At 42.7% G+C, this 10,720-nt stretch overlaps 1 pseudogene; it reads right to left on the bottom strand.

The window, feature by feature from the left end:
• Positions 1-9,131: 9,131 nt before the first annotated feature.
• LOC110554936 (protein SREK1IP1-like) lies at positions 9,132-9,577 on the bottom strand (annotated as a pseudogene).
• Between the last annotated feature and the right edge of the window lie 1,143 nt (positions 9,578-10,720).

Raw genomic sequence — 10,720 nt, 5'->3', positions numbered from 1 at the left:
GAAGAGACAGGCCCAGAGAAATCAAACGGGCCTGAGAACATTCTTAGAAGTTGGAGGACAAGGCTTCTGCTTGGCTGAGGACCTAGGATCCTCTTACTTTCTTAGTGCCTATACTGTTGCCTCTGGGATTCCAGTACAGGACATTTCCTTCCTAGCAACTGACTTCCTGCCAAGTAGCTATATATAAATACAGTTTACTTACTAACAAGTCATTCATTTAAAATCACAGCATTCCTTTTCCACCTTGAACAAGGGATGATTATTAGTAGCAGTCAATACTTATTTAATAGTGACCAGGGACTTGGTTTTCTCCCTGTGTTTATATAAACCATTACCTATACATGGCCTTCGAATGTCCTTATAGATCATTATGGTCTTTGTTCAAGTCATCTTGATTTCTCTTTTCAGGGTGTTTATATGAATGGAGCCAGCCAAAGATTAAAAAAAAAAAATTCTGTAACTCATAGTTGTCCAACATGTTAGGATTTGATACAGGGTATGGAGGGAAAGACAATGGGAGCATTGTGGTTAGGTGAGCAATTGCAATTTTAAGAAGGAAGGTTACATACAATAGCCGCCACCTGACATCAACCACATCGGGGAAAGATTTATTTGGGCATGGTTTCAGATACCAGTCCACAGTCCTTGACCCCACTGGTTCTGGCCCACGATGAGGTAGAACATCAGGGAAGCTATAGTATGTGACAGAGGCTTTTCACCTTGTAGTAGACAGGAAGCAGAGAGGATATGACATGGGGCCAGGTATAACCTTCAAAGGTATGCCACCAGTGACCTACTTCTTCCAGAAGGAGGAAGACAGGGAGGAGAAAGATGAAGAAGGAGAAGAAGAAGAAGAAGAAGAAGAAGAAGAAGAAGAAGAAGAAGAAGAAGAAGGAAGAGGAAGAAAGACCCTATCTAGCCTCCTGAAACTGGACCACCAATTAGCCACCAAGCATTCAAGCATTATGAGCCCATGGGGGACATCTTATTCTCAGACTGTAACAGCCTCTTTCAAGACAATGCCACACTGTGAGGAGGTGTTACGGTTTGAAAGTACAATGTTCCGCAGGCTCATGTGTTTGAAAACTTGGTTCCTGACAAGCAGCACTATTTGGTCAGGAGGTGAGCATGGTGGAGGAAGTGGGTGTCTGGGAGCAGAACTTAACTTTATGAGTTAACCCAGCCCCAGTTCCAGTTGGGGCTTTCTTTCCTCGGATACTCAGAGACGTGGCAGTTCCTGGTCGCATGCTTTCTATTTCCATGAGCTGCACCATGCTATCCCTGCATGGTGCATAATGGATTGCATCCTCTCAAAGCATTGATCACAATGAATCCTTTCTCCCTTAACTTGTTTCTGTCAGGCATTCTGTCATAGAAACAACAACAAAAGCAACTAATGCAAAGAGTGAGACAAACAGTTGTCCCCAGGTAAATAGCTAGAGCAAAGGCCTGAAGCTGGGATGTATACAGAGCATCCATGTGTTAAGAGCAGACAGGGTACAGCGAATGGAAATGGGGGTAGCAAATAAGAGATTAGATGAGGGGAGAGGGGCTAGTGAAGGGCTTTCGCTTTTCCATTTGAGGAAAACTGGGAGCATTGGGAGGTTTTAGATAGGAGAAATGTGGTGTGTCTTCAGTTGGGGTAGACTGTCAGCTCCTTGTTTAGAGCAGCTATCAAGAGAGTATAGGTAGAAAGGGAAGGAAGACTCCTTTGGAGGCTACTTTGGCAGTCCAGACAGCAGACGATACCTGCAGACCCAGGGAAGAAGCCTTAGAGATGATGAGAAATGCCCCGATTTTGAGGTCATTCTGCAGGACAGCAAAAAGGATTTCTAGGAAGACTGGACATGGACCCATGGAGTGGAAGACAATGGTGAATCGAGGAGAACCAAAGAGATTTTTGGCTTGAAAAGAGAGAATGGTGTAATCTAAAAGGGAAGCATTGTCAACAGGGGAGGTTTGGGGGAGAATAGCAGGCATTCAGCTTGATGATCTGAGCTATTTATGAATATCAGGGAAATATCTAGGCCCAATAAACATTAGAGGCCTAGACTAGAGGAGACAGGCTCAGGCCAAAAATAAATATTTGAGATAATTGACATATAGATGATATTCAAAGCTGCGAGCTCAGATGAAGCCACTGTAAGTAAAGAATGTGATGAGAGAGAGACACTTAAAACCAGCTTTCCACGAGACACAGCTTGAGAAGTCAGAGGTGCCCTCTCCCTTCTTTAATTAGGAAAAAAGAATCATGAGTGTGGGTGTTTTGCTTACAAGTAGGTCCATGCACCACGTGTCTGAGGAGGCCAGAAGAGGGTGTTGGGTCCCCTGAGACTGGGGTTACAGATGGTTGTGAGTCACCGTGTGGGTGCTGGGAATCAAACCTGTGTCCTTTGGAAGAGCAGTTACAGTGCAGCCACCTCTTTAGTCCCCAGGTCAGAGGCTTTGTAAGTGTGTATTTGTGTGTGTGTGTGTTTTTTTTTTGCATTTGTTTGTTTGTTTGTTTTTCTTTTGATTTCTCAGATCTATTTATGTATATGGGTATTTTGTCTGCATGTGTGTTCCCATACCAGAAGAGGGCATGGGATCCCTTGGGGATAGGTGTAGATAAATGGTTGTGGGTTGCAGTATGGGAGCTGGAAATTGAAGTCAGGACCTCTGGAAGAGCAGACAGTGATCTTAACCACGGTGCTGTCTCTCCAGCACCAAGGTCAGAGATTTTTAACAAGAGTCATTCACAAACTAACTGGTCTGATTGGTGTGTGTGTTGGGGGACGGGGGAGGGTTGGGATTGTGGAGAGGAACCGATGTCATTGTCTTAGTTACTTTGCCTGTTGCTGTCACAAAATACTCTGACAAAAGCAACTCACATGAGGAAAGGTTCATTTTGGCTTACAGTTCCAGGGTGCAGTCCATGATAGCAGGGAGGTCCCAGCTGCAGGACGAGTTTGAAGCATCTGGTCATATGTGCATCCCGAGTCAGGGAACAGAGTGACGGATGCTGGTGCTCAGTTCACTCCATTTTATACCGTCTAGGATTCAGGTCTTCCCACACTGACAAGCCCAGTTAGGGTGACCTCTCACACACATCTCAGAAGCTAACCACAAGCTAGATAATTTTTACATGGGCCTGGGTGCCTATTTCCTAGTCAAGTCTAGATCCCATCAACTTGACATTAACCCTGGTTACCACAGATATTTTATTTTTCATCGTAGAATCAATTTTTAAATTATAGTTTAAAAACAAGTAAATTAATCTAAAATTTAAGAAGAATGTTAAAAAAATAAAGCAACCATGATGGGTATAAATGTGCATATTGTGTAGGTGATCTAAAAGACAAAATTTAGGAAGTTATCTCAAAATTTACTATGGCCAGAACGCAATAGTACTTCAAGTTACCATAGTCATTTTTTAAAAAATGGATTAGTGTAGACTAAGAAACCAAAGGAGCCTTAGCTGTAAATACCTGGGGGAAATGGGAGAATTTTGTTAAAAATTAGCTTAGCTTCAGGTGTCAACCCAACACACCTGGGAAGACTGGGGAATTGCTTCCAGATGGAAGAATCTAATTGGCTTGTTGACATGTCTGTGGAGCATCTTCTTGGTTGCTAGCTGACCCGGGAGGCCCAGCCCACGGTGGGGAGGACCATCGTAGGCAGGAGGGCTAGCAGTCAGCCTGGAAGCGAGCCAGTGAGCAGCATTCCTCCATGGTCTCTGCTTCAGTCCTTGCCTTAGCTTCCCTCCATGATGGCCTATCATTTGTAAGCCAAATGGACTCTCTCCTCTCTCAAGTTGCCTTTGGTCTTTTTTTTTTTTTTTTGGTCACAGTAACAGAAAAACAAACAAGTGAAACTATTACTGTTAATTTTCGTAGATGCGATAATAGGAGAGTGATTTCAGTGGAGCTGTTTGGCAGCCAAGAGAGCACAGGGTTTGCAAGTTTCAGGTGTCTTGATAAATTCATGTGGAGACAGGGCACGAGCATGGGGAAGTGGCAGTAACTGATGAGTAGCTGACTATCTGAAGAACGGTAACTAGGTCTGCTTTATGCCTTTTTGTAAGTTCTCTCTCTTTCTGTAGCTTAAAAAGTTTCAGGTTAAAGAGAAAAGGGTTGATAGAAGAGGAATAATCAGTAAGAAGAATGTAGAGGGAAGCAAAAGTGCCAGAGAGGGTGGTGTGTGGCTTGGGAACCAAGTGAAAGAAGTCTGTGAAGCAGGGAGGAATAAAAAAAGACACAAAATTCCACTGGCAGGCCAGGCAAAACAAGAGAGAAAGGAAGCTTGGGGTTAAGGACATCTGGTGATAATGGTGGGGATTGGCCCCTCTGTTCATGAAGCCTTAGGGATGGGCTTCTAGAGACCAGGAACCCATGCATATGCCTATGTGTGTGCCTTTGTGGAGGATAGGAGTGGAGGAGTGAGCTGTGGGAGCATACCAGTGGAATTACCCCAGTGCTTTCCAACAACTTTGTGTTAAACACGGGTATTAGCTTTTATTTCACAGCGTGGATGCATTCAAGTGGAGGCAGGTGAGCAGGAAAAAAATGAAATGACTAGAGTACAGTTATATATTTGTTTCTTTGTTTTGACAGCTTTTAGGAATGTGATTCACAGTGATAGTTTTGGGTTGTTGTTCAGGCAGTTAGATTAGAAACAAAAATTCTGTTCTTCCCCAACAGGGATTCCATACTTTTTTCCTTCTCCTCCTTCTTTTCTTCTCCTTCCCTTCCTCCTCCCCTTCTTCATTTTCTTTTTTTCCCCTTCCTCCATTCCTCTTCTTTCTTCCTTCTTTCCTTCCTTTCTTCCCTTCCTCCCTCCTTCCCTCCTTCCTTCCTTCCTTCCTTCCTTCCTTCCTTCCTTCCTTCCTTCCTTCCTGTTTTTAAATCCTAGACTTGCCAACTTGATAGGTACTAGAACTGCCTAGGAGCCAGGCCCAGACGTATCTGTGAGAGCTGTCTAGATTGTGGTTAGCCTCTGAAAATGTCTGTAAGGGATTATCTTGATCTGGTTCATCAATGTGGGAAGACCCCACCTTCACCTCAACAAGCTGTAGTCATTTTTGAAACATCTTGAATCAATTTCCATCCCTCTTCTCATGCCTTCCCTTCTTCAAAGCCAAAGCAGCATTCATTTGTGGCAAACAAAGGAAATACATAAATACACAAGAGTTCTACTCCCACTATATCTGATAATATCTGTTTATTGTTTTGATGTTTTTGTATAATAAATTTATTTTAAAGAAGTATTACTTATATGATTTTAACTTGTCTTTTAATGTTATATTCTGAAAAGCTACATGTCATGATGTTTTCTTTTGTGACGTTATTTTGAGTAACTACATTAAATATCATGACAGAATATCATATGTATATATATATAAATTTTAAAGCTATATTTTATGTGATATTTGTTTCTTCCTAATTTTTTCTTTCATGAAGTACAGACACTTTTCAACCCTATAATACACATTTTTTGTTTGATTTTTAGATTGAGTTCTTGACACAAGGTAGGGAAGAAGAGGAGGGAGAAGGGCATCAGCTCTAGAAAAATGAGGTATGTTGGTGAAACCTGCTAGAATAAAATTGAAATCTGTTGTGGAAAATGGTTATTAATATCTACTATTAATGCATAGAATTACTGTGGCAGTTATTATTTAACCCACTTTCATATCAATAAAAGACACAGATACTTGTTAGATTTTTAGTATGCTTAAACACTGGGACTGGGCAGAAATATCCCCCTCCCCAACCTTATATTGTTCCCGCCCAGCTCCACATCCCATGCCACCTGTTTTAATTATTCCTATTTGGGCTACTTCCCGCCCAAAATCTCAGAAATACTTGCACATGTTTTTTATTTGTTATCTCCATCTCCCAATTCTCAGAGCAAGCTCCTACTGAACAAGCGGTTCCTCTTTACAGTAACACACGGCTACTCCATTTTCTCCTTCCTCTTCTCTTCCCCCTCCCATGATCCTCTGTCCTCCAAGCTTGCAAACCTTAGCCCCGCCTACCTCACTTCTGCCCATCCCAGGTATGTAGGCAACTTTACTTAGCCAATCAGGGATAACCTGGGAGGCAGTAAGAATCTTGAGGAGCAACCAGTTAACTTCCCAATTTGTGGTGGCTTTAGATCAAACACCATAGAAATCACCAATTCTCAGAAAGATGCCTAAGGCACCTGAGTCCTCCTCTCCCAACTCCCTACCCTATGTGTTCCAAGAAGTCAGGATGTGGGATGGAGGGACTTACAGGGTCCTTTCACAGCTCCTCCTCTCTGGGGGTCTCTCCTCATCTCCTAGGATACCATGGTTTCTAGAGGAGATGATCCTGCCTTGAGGAGACAGGGTACCAGAAAGTAATACTGGGACATGTACATTGAGTGGATTTACCCTTGGTTCTCATTTACAGAAGAATGCTTTGCAGTCAATCCAAAGTGAGAAGTAAAAAAAATACCACCAACCAGCAAAAATACATAAACGACAGTGAAACACAGGGCTGTGTTTTATTTTTCTTTCCTTCCTTTCTTCCTTCCTTCCTTCCAAAAAAATTTTTTTTAAGATAAGGTCTTATGTGCCCTAGGCTAGCCTAGAACTTGCTATGAAGAACAGCTCCTGATAACCCTGTCTCTGCCTGCCAAATGCTAATAGGTGTGTACCACCATGACTGATTTCTGAGGTTCCAGGAATCAAACACAGAGCTTCATGCATGTTAGCCAAACATTTTCTCAACTGACACCACCAGCCCCAGGCACAAATCTTTTTATTTGTTCATTCATTCATTTGTTTGTTTGTTAAGTTTTGTTTGCTTGTTTGTTTTGTTTTTCTTTTCCCGAGACAAGGTTTCTCTGTGTAGCCCTGGCTGTCCTGGAACTCGCTCTGTAGACTAGGCTGTCACTGAATTTAGAGATCTGCCTGCCTCTGCTGGGGCTAAAGGAATGCGGGCTTCCAGGCATGAATCTGAAGGGCATCATACTGAGCAGAAATGGATCCACGTGTGTGAAACTTCATTTCATTTTATTTCTGTGAGACCAAGTCTTTCTATGTAACCTTGGCTGACCAGGTTATGCCTGGCTGTACAGAAATCTGCCTGCCTGTGCTGTGGATAAAAGCATGCTTCGCCGTGCCTGGAGACAGGAAGCATTGAGGGTAGCAGATTTAAATCACCATATGACTTTTATGATTTCCAGTCAAAGCAACCACTAAGGGACAGACCAGGAAAGCAGAGAGCTAAGCACAGGAACAGCCAGGAGGTCCTCACTGCTGAGGAGAACGCAGAGCGAGGGGATTACATCAGAGGTGTCTTATGGGTTTCTGGGTTATCCTGCCCTGGGTGGGTGTTTTTCTAGTGTTTGGTTTACAATAACTCATCAGGTTTGGCATTTAAGTTTTGTGCAAGGTTTTGAAAGCTTGCTATATTTTATCCCCTGACTAATTAAAAAAAGTGATAAAGATGATCTGGGGCAGAGGTTAGGGAAGCCGTTCCTGGTAAAAGGATAGAGGAGTGGACGCTTTTCCTGTATTCAGCTCTGTACCATAAAGTAAATTTTGTTCAGGTCCCTGGAAATCATATCATTTTTCAGTATGGATTCTTGAAAGGCCGTTTTGTTTCTAGTTCTGCAGTTGGGGAGAGAATTTGTAGTTGTTTGACTGTAATGAAGGTATGGAGACTTAGGCAGAAATAGTGCCTCAGTTTTATATCATCTGCCCATTGATCAAGTTAGACAATTCTGGGCTAAGATAATCACTGCTTGTGATACAGTATTTATGTCCTTATTTCTGCTTGTTTTTATTTTTTGTTTTCATAAAGCAAAAATCTCCACAGACAGAGTAAAGAATACTTCAGTCCCAGTAGCTGAGGGAAGGAGGGAGTTTGAGGTAATTTCCTGTCTGAATGTGGTGTGCCCAGAGTTAAGCAGGCCAGCTCTGCCTCTAACCTTGGAAACTCCCCCAGGTGGGAGCCCCCACACTCACTCTTCCCTTTCCCTCTCTAGAAAGAGCTCTGGTCCTGGGTGTTTTCAGGAATTGTGCATCAAAATTAGGAGAACCCAGGGTGTGAGAAGGGTTCACAGGTAAGGCAGAGTTCCCTGGGTGACTGGAATTTTAAAAGGCAGAATTCCTTGGGTAGCCGAAAGTTTAAAATGTAAAGTGGTAAGTAGTGGTGGTCCCTGAAAAATTATTTGTGTTAAATTCACTTTTTTTTTTTTTGCATTCTGTATGCTACGCACTTTTTATTATTTTAATGGAGCTGTACACTGTAGTCACACAAGTCATGTATTTAAAAGCCTGGATTCCTTTTTTTTAAATAATAAAAATCAGGTTTAATGAGGATTTTGCTGTTTCTACACAAAAAGTTCTGTGTTTGAGGTATCACTATAAGACATGCCAATATGGCACATTGGTAAATCGACCCAGGATCGACCCCAATAATCTGGACCAGCACAGAATCTCCCTGCCAGACCGTCTAGTAAGCCAAGTGATTCTCTTTAAAAAGGGGATATTTTAATTGTTATAGAAACATAAGAGGCAAGTGCTAAAAACATGCCTTTCCTGAAACAATGGCACTTTGTTATAAGTACTTTCATTGTTCTCTTCCTGTAGCTCCTCTTCATTTAAAAACTTACTACTTAAGGTCATTAAAGCAGTTTTCTCCTTAATGATATTATTTAAAAAGCCTAGAGATTTAAGAGCAACAGTGAAGAACCTCACTCTCTTCATACCATTACAGAGGACATAAAGCTATTAAGTATCAAGAGCAAGTCACTGCCACCAAAGTAGCTTCATCACTGGAGAGTGGACAAGGCACAGGAGCTGCTGTGTAGATTGTTTGACTGCAGTAAAGCTGTGTGCTAGTTAACTGACTAAGCGACAGAACTAGTTTAACACACAGAGACACAAATAGCCAAAATGGTGTGCTTTGTATGTATACATATCTATACTTGAGGCACAGCTGTCAAGTAAGAAGATGGATTTAATACAGACAGGCAGAGAGATAAGGGCCCCAATGTGTGAAAATGTTTTTAAGGAAGAGGCTGGTATTTGCTGTGAAGTATAATTATATAGCAATTCCAAGGTAGGTACAATAATTGGAAAAAAAAGAATTCTTCAGTTTCCTGAGACAGGCCAAAGACTGTTACTTTTTGGTGAATTCAGAATGGCTAAGGGAAGAGTGCTGTTCCTTTTTTCTCTTCTTTTCCTTTTTTTTTGTTCTTTTTCTTTTCTTTTTTCTTTCTTTTTTTTTTTTCTGATACTTTTGTTTCTAAGAAAGTCCTCTTCAGTGGAGCTGGAGTAAGACCTTTCCTCTTTTTTTTTCTTTTTCAAGTTAATTTTCTCCTTGCTCTTTTCCTTTTTCTTCTCCTCTTCTTCATTTATTCTCTTTTCCTGCGGGGCCTGCAGTCTGCTCAGTTCTTCATTCTCTTCGTCACTGTCCTCACTACTTGTGCTGCCGACATCCAACACAATGTCCCTTTTGGGGTCTACCGGGAGAAAGTTGAGGCACTCAAAAGTCAGATGACCAGGGTAGCCACGTTTTCTGCAGCCTGCTCTGACATTGTCCTTGTTGCAACCTGGGACTGCCATGACCCAGGAGAGTGGGGTCATCCTAGGCTTTCGAGATTGTGAGATTGTGTTGGGTTCAGGTCCCTTGGGAAGACAACGCACGATCAGAGCGATCGCTCCCACTTGGCCACAACTTCACGCTCTGGGGAAGGTGATGCACTTCCAGGGATTGGCGGAACTAAGGTGCTGGGGATGCAGTCTGGATTCCTTTTTTTTTTTTGATTTTGAGACAAGGTCTCACTACATAGCCTAGGCTGGCCTGAATTTCTCTATGTAACCCAGGCTGGCCTTTAACTCACAGACATCTGCTTTCCTCTGCCCCCTCAGTTCTGGGATTATAGGTAATGCACCACCACACCTGGCACATTGAATTATTTTCCCCTGTGTTGGCCACTTTTCTTGTTGCTTTGACAAAATATCTGACTAAAACAAAACAAAACAAAAAAAACAAAAACAAAAAACCTTGAAGAAGGAAGGGTGGGTTTTGAACTAGGAGTTGAGGGCAAATAGTCCATCGTGGTGAAGAAGCTGTGGAGGCAGGAGCTGTGTGCCACCTAAGGCCACTGTAAATCCAGTCGACTTGGCACTGGGGATTAATCACCTCTAAGGCTCCCGGCGGCTTCCTGCCACCTGCCCCTTTGCCAAACAAGGGAAGCTGACGGTGCTGATGGCTTAGCTTTCCCTTATTTGCCTGAGGGGCAGTTGTGGATAGAGATCATATCTTACCCCAGATGGCTGAGTATCTCTGCACCCGGCCTGGACCTAGATTTTAACAATTCTAACCTAAATTTTACAATCTACCCAGGCCATTATTTTTTTTTAAATGTACATTTTTTATCTAGTAGCGGAAAGCCCGAGAGTCTGAATTTCCCAAAATTTACTGGTCCACGGTGTTATGAAATATAAACACGGTGAAGGAGTACCATGGAGGGCCCATGCCGAGGTGTGCCCCTGAGAAATCACGCCGTACAAATGACCTGGTATAAGGAGGTTTGTTGTGGGAAGGAGAGGAGTGAGGACCGGGAGAAGGGGTGGAGGCAGAGGACATGTATACTGGCAGAGAAGGGGGAAGGCAGAAGGGGGGGGGAGAAAGAGAAAGAGAGAGAAAGAGAGAGATAGAGATAGATAGAGAGAGAGAGAGAGCGCTGAGGTGATGGGTTCTCA

Source organism: Meriones unguiculatus, chromosome 9 (assembly GCF_030254825.1).
Source record: "Meriones unguiculatus strain TT.TT164.6M chromosome 9, Bangor_MerUng_6.1, whole genome shotgun sequence".
Lineage (NCBI taxonomy): Eukaryota > Metazoa > Chordata > Mammalia > Rodentia > Muridae > Meriones > Meriones unguiculatus.
The sequence above is the reverse complement of the archived record's forward strand: the minus strand, read 5'-3'. Positions and strand labels throughout refer to the sequence as shown.